General features: G+C 34.9%; 1 non-coding gene across 1 annotated transcript; it reads left to right on the forward strand.

Moving 5' to 3' along the window:
- Positions 1–10,035: 10,035 nt before the first annotated feature.
- On the forward strand, positions 10,036–10,142 carry LOC122124958. The gene has a single exon (XR_006150700.1). It is a non-coding gene; the product is annotated as a U6 spliceosomal RNA (small nuclear RNA).
- The last annotated feature ends 659 nt before the right edge of the window (positions 10,143–10,801 follow it).

Below are 10,801 nucleotides of genomic sequence, written 5' to 3' on the forward strand. Positions count from 1 at the left end.
TACATAATTTTAAACTGCTCCAAATTACACTGTTTGTAGATTACTGAATGTGGGTTATCTAAAGGAAAACATCAGCACATTACATAAATGAAATTAAAAATCTCATGAAAAGAGAATAGTAGTTCCTGGAAAATACTATTTTAATAATTGGTGGTCAAAATGTTTCTAGTACTGACAAAATTGCATACCTATTTAGTTAGATGCAAAAAATACCCAAGCTACTCGAGCTGATTTGAAACTTTGGCAAAGTATACAACTATAGCATTATAATGCAATTTGATTCTGGCATGGAATTCATTTCATCTTTGATCTGACAAATGAATACATGAAAGAAAATAGCTTCTCCAACTAAATTCAAGACCTAACTAAGCATAAAATCAGAAAAGTCATCATGCAAGACATATTACAACTGGGGTAAAAGAAAAATAAGTCATACTGATTCTGTATTTATTTTAATTGTTGTTTTTTTCATAAATTATTTCCTTTAGCTTGCATTTTCTAAACATTGTGTTACATGATGTATAACTTGGCAACTAATTTTGGATGCCTCTTTAAATTTTGTTGAGTATAATGTTTCACTTCAGTTCCTAACCCATGAAATGATGTTGTTTACAAAACAAATGCAAATAACCACTGTTTATAATATGCAAAATCACATAACATGACACTAGTAAGTATAGGTTAACATTTTGATATCATGGTCTCATGACTGATGAGGCCTATATGCATGAGTATAGTTGTACCTAAATTTAACCACTGTTAAAAAATGTTTATATATTTATCTGCCTCCCATCAGAGATTAAACCTGAGTATAAAGCCTAAGGAAAATGATAAGGTAAGAATTTAGCTATTCTGGATATAAAGTAAACAAAATGCAGCATAGAATAACTCACTGGTTTAAAGCCAAGCTATTTCTCCAAAACATTCAAAGCATTTCCTTACAATGTGTATTATTCTCAAGAAGGGAATGGGGAATGTGAGGACTAACCAAGTACTGTCTGCAAATATACGTAATTTGGATTTAGCCCTTTATTTCACAATAAGCATTTTTGATGAAAAAAAAACTGTTTGGATAATTAATTTTCTGGTCAGGTATAATATATCCTAGTTGCATAAACCAAACTGCATTCATAAAATGGTATATTGCAATTAAGTAAAAAAAATCATATTCAATAAATAGCAAAAAGTGTATACCTATAGAGAATATTTTGAATAATGCATTAGAAATATTCTAATGTAATGCTTAATTTGATTGAACAATTTCACATTGACAGTAATTAACTAGAATACTTTAATGCTAATTGGACAAGATTGTCTTTCAAAATGAGCAAAGCCTATTTCTCCTTTTAGTTTGTCAGGGAAATAACTGACAAAAAAGGAAATTAACATATGAATCTATAACAACTGGAATGAATTTTTTTTTATCAACAAATAATAATTTCACAAAGTAATTTTATTGTGTTATACACATATGTCCACATAATGTTGCTTATTAAAGTTTATTTCTTTTATTAATTCATTATCCTATTTTTATACTGAAATTTTATTATGTGATCATACTAACTTATGAAGTATTTGTACATATTTATTCCACACTACTTCTCTTCATCTCCTCATTCCCTTTTTTCAAACTCAATCAGTTCCATCTTTTATACGTGGGTCATTCATTTTATTTTCTGGATCTAGAGTCTACATGTGAGAAATCTAGTATTTGTTTACACAGTACGGCTTATTGCTTTAATATGAAGGTTTCCATTTCTATCTATTTTCCTGAAGATGAAGGTATTTCTTTACAATGAGTGGCTAAATAATATATCATTGTGTATATATGCATATATATATTACAATTTCTTTATTCAATCAATGATTAAGGAACATGTAGGTGAATTATGTGTTCATTTTTTAATGGGAGAAGGAAGGATAGAAATAATGATGTTTGGATTGAGAAACGTGATCTTCAGGTTGGCACTCTATTTGAAACATCCTCCCAGCTGCACTTTCATCAGTATTTCAATAATGCATTATATTTAAAATATGATATTTAATTACATTTGTGAAGGTGTTCTTTTTCAGTAATTATTTTTTATTACAGTGTTACATTTAGTATGTCATGTGAGTATGGGGATGTATGTGAACATGAATATGCATGCATGTTTGTAGGGAAGTTGAATGCATATGAGATACAGAATTCAAATAAAAGTTTGAGACCTATAAGTTGCTAAATTGATGTATATGTCCAGTTTGTGGAGTGTGATTTCAAGATCACATTTTGGTAGGTTTCATACCAAATAAGTAGATGTTTCTAATCCAAAATCTTTTTTTTAATCTTTCTTTTTTTTATTATTATTATTTTTTTTGTGAACACACTCTACAGAGGGGTTACAATTACATGGGCAGGATAATGCGTACATTTCCTATCAAGCATTGCAGCCTCCTCCTTTGTTTACCCTTCACATCCATTCCCAGCCTCTCCCGCACCCAATCCTCCCCGCCTCCACCTCTCCACCCCCCCCCCCCCCGCACCAACATTGCAAAGCTCGTTTTCGACTTGACAAATTGTACTTCTCATTGTTGCAACAAGTCCACCTGTATCCTTAAACGACTTGTTTTTCCCCATCTTCTCTACAAGTTATACTGACATCAAATATAGTGAAAGCAGGGGTTGTATTGTGGGGGAGGGACATACAAAGCAACAAAGAGATAATCTTATAAATGCGTTAGAAACAATCGCATGAAAGAAAAAAAAAACATTTGAATACATATCTTAGGGTTCATTTCCCTAACATCAACTTATCTGACCTTTTCTGCTTGACTCATACATATACTAGATATTGCAAATAAGGGAAACCATGGGACCTATATTTCTTTGGGCCTGGTTTACTTCACTTAATATAATATTTACCAAGTCTTTCCATTTCCTAACAAATGGTTCCTATTTCCTATAAAGTAAATCAAGCAGAGAAATCAGGTTAAGATCTGAAAGAGCCTTTAAAAAAGTCTTTGACCTTGAAAAATGTCCTGGGTATGAATTTTTGGAGAAATATCCCCATTCAAAATAGAAGGACACATTTTTTAACATTATGTTGGTACTGGGTTTTGAACTACTGGCCTTGAGCTCTATCTGGGCATTAATTCTCAATGTTTGGATGATACCACCTGAGTCACACCTTCACTTCTTCCTTTTACTACAAGTGGAGAAAGGAATCTTTTAGGTTTATTCATTTGGAATAGCTTGGAATTGCAATTGTCAAATTTGAACCTACCTAGTAGCTAGGTGGAAGCCACTGGTGCTCTACTAAAACTCACTTCTTTTAAAAATAAATAATCAGAAAAAGGAGAAAAAATATTTGTTCAATGATTTATATGTTGTCTGATAAACCAAATTACTTGCTACTGGAAGATAGAAAGTGAGAAGTTAGAGATGAATACGGAGGGCAAAGACAAAAGAAATGAAGAAGGGAAGAGAGAGTAAATGAGGGCAGGAGAAGGGAGGATAGGAGAGGAGGGGTGAGCTGAATTGTTTATAAGGTATTATTGTACAATCAGTTCCTTTGCATTTATATAGCCAAAGCTTTATATTTTTGGTGGTAGTAAGTTGAGATATAAAATACCAATTTACAGCTAAAAACCTGTTAGTGTGTTTCCTTCTGCACCAAGGGTGCAACATTTAGGTTGCTGTTACAGAGAAGGAAAGAGTAATCAGTTTAAGTGATTCTGAGAAACAATAATTGACATGCCAGGAATGCTCCCTTGTATGGTGAAGTCAAGCATCACTATTGTTCCCTGATCTTGTATTCCTCTCAACAAGAATAGCAAAAACAAGAGGAAGGAGATTTCTGAGTAATAATCATCTTTCTGTTTACCCTCTTCCCTTGGCCTCTCAAACAATAAAGCCAAAGGAGACTTAACCTGAGCTAGTGGGGTAAATGGGAAAAAAAAGGTCAGTCTAGCTTAATGTGAAAGTTTTAAAATAATTGGGGCAGCGTTTCAAATACTGAAATAAAACGTTTGTAATTATTAATAAAAAGTAACTCTGAATTTATCGAAAAGTTAGAAGACTAAAGTTCTCACTCCATAGTGGAATCTGCATAATTAAACTGACTCCTGCTACTATCATCAGAAAATGAAGACCGCTCCTAAACTTCCAATACTAGGTAAATTACCCTCGATATTCACTTAAAATGTGTGAATATGATGCAGAAGACATTACTCATGTAACTGTAACCCCTCTGTACACGATTTTTACTATAAAATGTATAAAAATTAGAAAAGTGGAATGATTGACAATGATCCAGATGTATTGTACATTGAAATGCACATACACATTATTCAACACTGACAAAATGAAGTGAAACTCCTTTGCATGACTTGCTAAAGATTAAATTTTTTTGAAGTTTTAATACTAAATGACCAGAGCATAAACCTTTAGAGATAAATAAGAGGATAGCATTGACATATTGTTGAGGCTTGTGCTCCTTTCAATACACAAAAAAATTAATGTGTCAAGTTTGCTGCAAATGTAAATTGTAATTTGCCAATTCTTTTTGCAAATTGCCCAAATTATAGAGATCCAAATTCCACTATCCCTTCAGTCTCACCAAAAATTCATATAGACCTTTAGGTTTCTCGGTTGTTTCTAAATATCTTAATGTAATGCACGGGAACCAAAACTAAATTCTTTTAAAAACATCTCACTCAGACATAAGTATGGATAGATAATTGATGTGTGCAGAATCAGAAATATTCAGAAGGCTGTAAATGAATGCTTAGTAATTTTCTCTCTTCTGGGTCATAGAATACAGCCTGTCCTTGTTAAGAAAATTTAGGAGAATGGAAAAGGAATAGGACGGACTACATCATCAATAGGCGAGGACTGTTTATTGTCGAAAAGCAGGTTTGGAGGTTGTGTGAGGGAGCTGAAACAGGATCTGAGTTTTTATAGGAGGACTGAGCAAGGAGGTAGAGGTTAATGAAAAGCCCCTAGGTCAAGGAAAGCGGGGACCTTTCAGTTGGGCCCACAATGGGATGTTTACAACTGGGATTATATAGATTGCCCTGCCTGCACTTAAAAGGCGTTCACACATACCTGGGATTTGCCTGTATTGTGTATGAGCCTGGGACAGCAGGGTTGGGGTCAATCCTTCATATTCCATCTTTAGATACATGAAATGATAGGGCCAAGTGGGGAGAAGTAAGTTCTTCATATAGGGTCTTTGGATACATAAAAAGAATTGGGCTGAGAGAGGAGAATCATGCAGGTATGAGAACAAAGCAGATTCCATCATTTTGAACCCTGGAGTATAAAAGGTGGAGGGGCATCATGGTCTTTTCTGGTTACTTCCAGCTGTCATTAGTGTGTCCAGGAGTCACAGGTCCAGGTCTGTGCTCGGTCCAGAAGAGTGTAAGCAAAGCCTCTGGGTGCCTGCAGTAATAGGATGTCCTTGACTTGGTCCCAGGTTTGAGTGAGGGCTGTTATCCTGTTAGACAGAAACTTGAAAATGCTGAGATCAGGCAAAAGGCTGACAAGGTGGCAGGACTAGTTGATAAGAGTGACATCAGAAAACACAACCAGGGAATAATCCAGAAAAGTTCCATTTGGATCATGAGCCTATAACCAGTCAGAAACTAGGGCTGGATTGGAGTAGTTAAGGGCCTGGTGAGAGACCTTGATCATTTCCTATAAATAGCAGGTAACAAAGGCAAGAATGTAAATTCCTGTGCATTTAGAAGTTAGACAGATATGGGAATTAGATGGACAAGCTTCTGAACTTGTTTCTATTGGCCTCCTGGATCTGGTTAATTTTGAAAGGGCAGTCACAAAGTGGCTGATGTAACATCTTTTCCTCTTATTCTTTTCCACCTTGTCCTTGGATCTAGGTGCTTGTGGCTGGGATATGGGCTTTGAACTCAAGGCCTGAGCATTTTCCCTGAGCAATTCTGCTCGAGGCTAGCATTCTACCACTTTCAGTCACAGGGCCACATTTAGCATTTGGCTGGTTAATTTTTGAGCCAGCTTCCACCCTGGCTCTTTGATGGTTAGTTGGGTGATAGAGTCTCAGGGATTTGTCTGCCTGGGCTGGCTTTGAACTGCAATCTTTGCCACAAAAACCCTTTATCATTTCCAATTAATGCAACAAGGAGATCAGTGAGAACAAGTAGAGTTTATGTGCACCCTACCAAGAATTAATCAACAAATACTTGCCAGAACTCTGCAATGACAAAATTCAATAGATGAGATGAGAGTTTGAGCATACCTTGTATGCCTGGAAAACCTGATAACTAAATTGTATGAGAGGCTCTCCTGGACTATACATGTTTCAATAGTATAACAACATAGCTGGCTTTTTCATATCAGGATGAGTAAGGTTTAAAGAGAGTGTCCACAAGAGTCTTAGTGTTTGTAAATCTAAATCAGTCTTTTACCAAGAATCAGCTTTGTGTGATGGAGTCAGGCAGGCGTCCAGTGTACCATGGTGGAGGTAGGATGGTCCTGGCAGGATCTGGGCAAGATTGCCTCCCTCGGATGAATTGTCAAAACTCCTGGTTAGTTACTTACAAAATTATACACAGACGTTAAAGAAACGACTTTAGGTGGACATAGAGAATGACATGCTACTTTTAATGTTAAATAGCAGCCAAAAATTACTTACCAACTTTACTCACAAGCTGTCTTTTAAGGCATACTCATACCATCTCTTATACTCGAACTTTCTGGGGACAGAAACAGATATGTGCAACAAACATTTTAAGACAATTCGTACCTCCTTACTGGTTTGTTTTTCATCACAGCTGGCTAGGAGCTGAGCTGGGTCTCATTCCTTTTACTACTATCCTTGAAAAAAAGGTTTTCTTTTAACAAACAGCACATTTTATAGGAAATATCACTATCAAGACATAGAAGAAGATAACTTGTTACACAGTTTTTATAATGAGATTATGTTGAACATGTTTTCACACACACACATTTAAACTAAAGTTCTAAGATGCACTTGGGTTTTTAAAAAATGAAAATCGGCAGTATATTTTTTTGGAATTCCAGTGACAAAGTGATATTTTTCCCAATATGATAAAACCACGTGGTCAATGTCAGAATAGTAGGCAATGCCAAACAAAATGCAAGGCAAATTTTGACAAACAGAATTTCAACCCTTAAACCAACATTGATAACAAGAGCAGAAAATCTTTAAATCAATTTTGGGGATGAGGTGGATTAGTATATAAATTAAATATTTTAACCCTTAGAAGAGTGAAGAGGAGAGGGGAGTAAGGTTGGTCGAAGAATGGGGGATGTAGAAAAACCCATCATGTGGTCTTAGTATCCCCAGATAGAGTGTCTTGTACATCTCATTGCTACAATGGGTCAACCTGTACTTTTTCCTTGTATCTTAAATGAAGAAATGCTGGCTTGATTTATGTTGATTCTACTTGTGTAGACACACCTAAAATCACTCACCAAGTCCAAAAGCACACAAATGAAATGCATCTTTTGTCCGTTGGTACAATTGTATTCTACACATTTATTGACAGGTTACAAATTATTCTCAAATTTTAATACATTACAAATACTTTTTCTTATTTTCGTGGCCAGGAAATGCAAGACCTCAGACAGCAATTCTCACTTTAGACTTATCACATGGGTTGGTTAAATGTTGACCTGAGCTCCAGTCTTCTGTGGACTCACTCATTACTTAGGAATTGATGCTGGCTGTTGGAAAAGAGCTCAAGGAAAGATGCCGTATAACTTTATTCTTTACCAGGGTATTCTCCTGCATTTTTGGTTGTTGAGAGTGTCTACAAGAGCAAACATTCTATGGGGAGCAAGGAGACACCATATGACCTATACTTACTGAGATTTCTGGGTGATTTGCTATCACTTGTACTGTATTTGCAAGTCGAATCTGTCAAAACCTACCAGTTATAAGAGATAAGAGAAGTGCTAAAATAAGTCTTAGAGACAAATATATCTTCAACATATTTGGTTCCAAGCATTCCGTCTAGGGCATATTCAACAAGTAGTGAAACTTGTGTTGACTGTATCTATGCGTCTTTCTCCATGTGTGCATGTATACATGTGTATATATATATGTGTGTGTATTTGTATGTAGAGCAATATACATGTGTACATATATAAGGGCATATACACACATATATTCATATATAAATAAATATATATGTGCATATATTTATATATATCAGGTGTTCAGTGATTTAATCTAGACTTCCCAGCACATTGTCATTCTCACAAAGTGTACATGATAAACTGCTCTGAGGATCTGTGCTCACTTCCCCCACTTCCTTGTTTTTCATCCCTGTGAACAACTTCAGCCTACTTTCCATAGGATAGCTTTGTTTTTGTTACTTACTGATATTAAAAGAAAAAGGTTGCTTGTAAAAGGAAAAGATCTTTTAGGACGCAGGTTAAAAGTATTTTATCCATCCCAATGATTCCTATGAGGAAAATTTGTAATAGTACTAAAAGTGAAAAGGAATTCCTAGATCTGTTGTTTTGCCATTTACAATGGCAGAGAATAATATCACGTCACTCTTATAACTCTTAAAGAATGCAAGGGTAACTGATCGTCCCTATCATGTTCCCAAAATCCCAGTGGTTCCTGAAGGACAATAGTAGCTCAGCAGAAATTCTAAGTAGCAGACATGGAGCATGAAAGAGAAAGAGAGGAAATAGAGAATGAAAGAGAAATATCATAATACTGAAAGTGCATAACAGATAAACAAGAGCTGTATGAGAATATTCATACTGCTATCTTTAGACTCTACATGTACATTTGAAGGTATTTGATGTATGATAACCCATCAACACCACATTCCTCAGCACCACATAAGCAGAAAATGATGGAAGTGGTGCTGTGGCTCAAGTGGTAGCAATAGCCTTGAGATGAAGAGCTGAGGAGCAGTACACAGGACTCAGAGTTCAAGCCCCACAACCAACAGAAACAAAACCAAAACACTAAACACAAAACCGTCTCTCAATTTTGTGGCCTCAACTGTGTAAAACCACTGTTTCATCCTAGGGCTAAGATTTATGTGTGGACATTTATCAACACTCCTGATTCAAACTCTACTTGAGAATATTTTAGTCAATATTTTGTTCTTAATTTTGCTCTTTGTAAATTCACATGCACCTAAAAAAATGGTGTGGCCATCCCAGTAACAATCTCAAAGTACCTCGTAATGATGACTTATAAAAAGTTGTATTATATTACAACAAGGAAAACAATGCTGCAAATAAAGAAAACCAATAATTAAATATTAATGATTAATAAAATAAAAACCAAATACCATTGTTTCCAGTATTTGAAGTGTACTACATATTAGATTTTACTATTTTCTCATATTCCTGTACATTTAAAACTGGCTAAGATTATGATGTTCAACAAGAGTTTTATAGGCTATGAGTAGTCTTTAAATTTACCCTCTAAGATTACTATTTATGTCTCATCTCATCATCTGTATATGGTTTATATAATCATTTTTGTTCCTCGCTAACATATAAAGTAAGGAAGCCCTAAAGTTTTTACAGAAACTGTGTAGTTAACAAAGTCTTAACTCTTCACTGTTTCTTCATACAAAGACTTTGCAACTTCTCATTAGTAAAGTTTCTATAAACTCTCAAATGTACATACTTAGTTGTATATGTCTGCTACCATAAATCTTAAATACTTTATAGAAAAGTTATATGACCTACCAAACAATCTTAATTTTGGCATATAAGCAAATTCCCAAAATTAAACATATTTAAAACATTAAAACTTAAAAAAGAACTTAACATTTGCTGCAGTGTTCATTATGATAGGTGCCTTGTATAGAATAATTGAATTTCTCCTCCTACACATCTGTTGAACAACAAATACCTGGAATTATTTTGTTTTAACATATCTTGAATTTAGTCTTAAATGTGTGCTTATGTAAGAAATACATGGTTCTAAAATTTCACGACAAATCTTTTGAACTTACTTTTTGTTGAATTGTCTAGTTTAAGAAAATCAATTCCACTTTATATATAAAAAATGTTCTGTGCTCAATTCAACAGCACATACACTAAAATTGGAACAATACAGAGAAGATTAGCATGGTCCCTGTACAAGTGTGACACGCAAATTTGTGAAGCGCTCCACATTTTTACAATAACAGATGCTGGAGGGGATGTGGCAAGAAAGGAACCCTACTTCCTTTTTGGTGGGAGTGTAAACTTGTTCAACCACTTGGAAAGCAGTATGGAGGTTCCTTAAAAGATTCCTCATAGAGCTCACAAATGACCAAGCAATCCCACTTTTGGGTATTCACCTAAATAGTCAGCAACAAGACCATATTAAAATTATCAATACAATTATGTTTATTGCAGCATTATTTCCCATAGCTAAGATATGGAACCAACCAGGATGCCCCTCAGTAGATGAATGGATCAAGAAAAGGTTGTGAGTTTGTGTGTGTATGTGTGTGTGTGTGTGTGTGTGTGTGTGTATGGGAATTCTATCGTCCATCGGAAAGAATGACATCACCCAATTTGTTACGGAATGGAAAGACTAGGAAAAATTATATTAACTAAAATAATCCAAGTCCAAAGAAACATCAGTCACGTGGTATCCCTTATTGTCAATAATTAATATATGTCGTGGATAAGCAGAAAAGGTCAAAAGCTATGTGCATGTGAATAGATAAGGTGATGTTAAGCTTAATGAACCCCAAGATAGGGACACAAGTGGTTTTTTTTCTTGCTGTTGTTTCTAAAGTATTTATAATGTACGATGTGATTTTTTTTGTTTTTTATATGGTCCTCCCA

Source organism: Dipodomys spectabilis, unplaced genomic scaffold (genome assembly GCF_019054845.1).
Source record: "Dipodomys spectabilis isolate Male_0828 unplaced genomic scaffold, ASM1905484v1 ptg000255l, whole genome shotgun sequence".
NCBI classification, from domain to species: Eukaryota; Metazoa; Chordata; class Mammalia; order Rodentia; family Heteromyidae; genus Dipodomys; species Dipodomys spectabilis.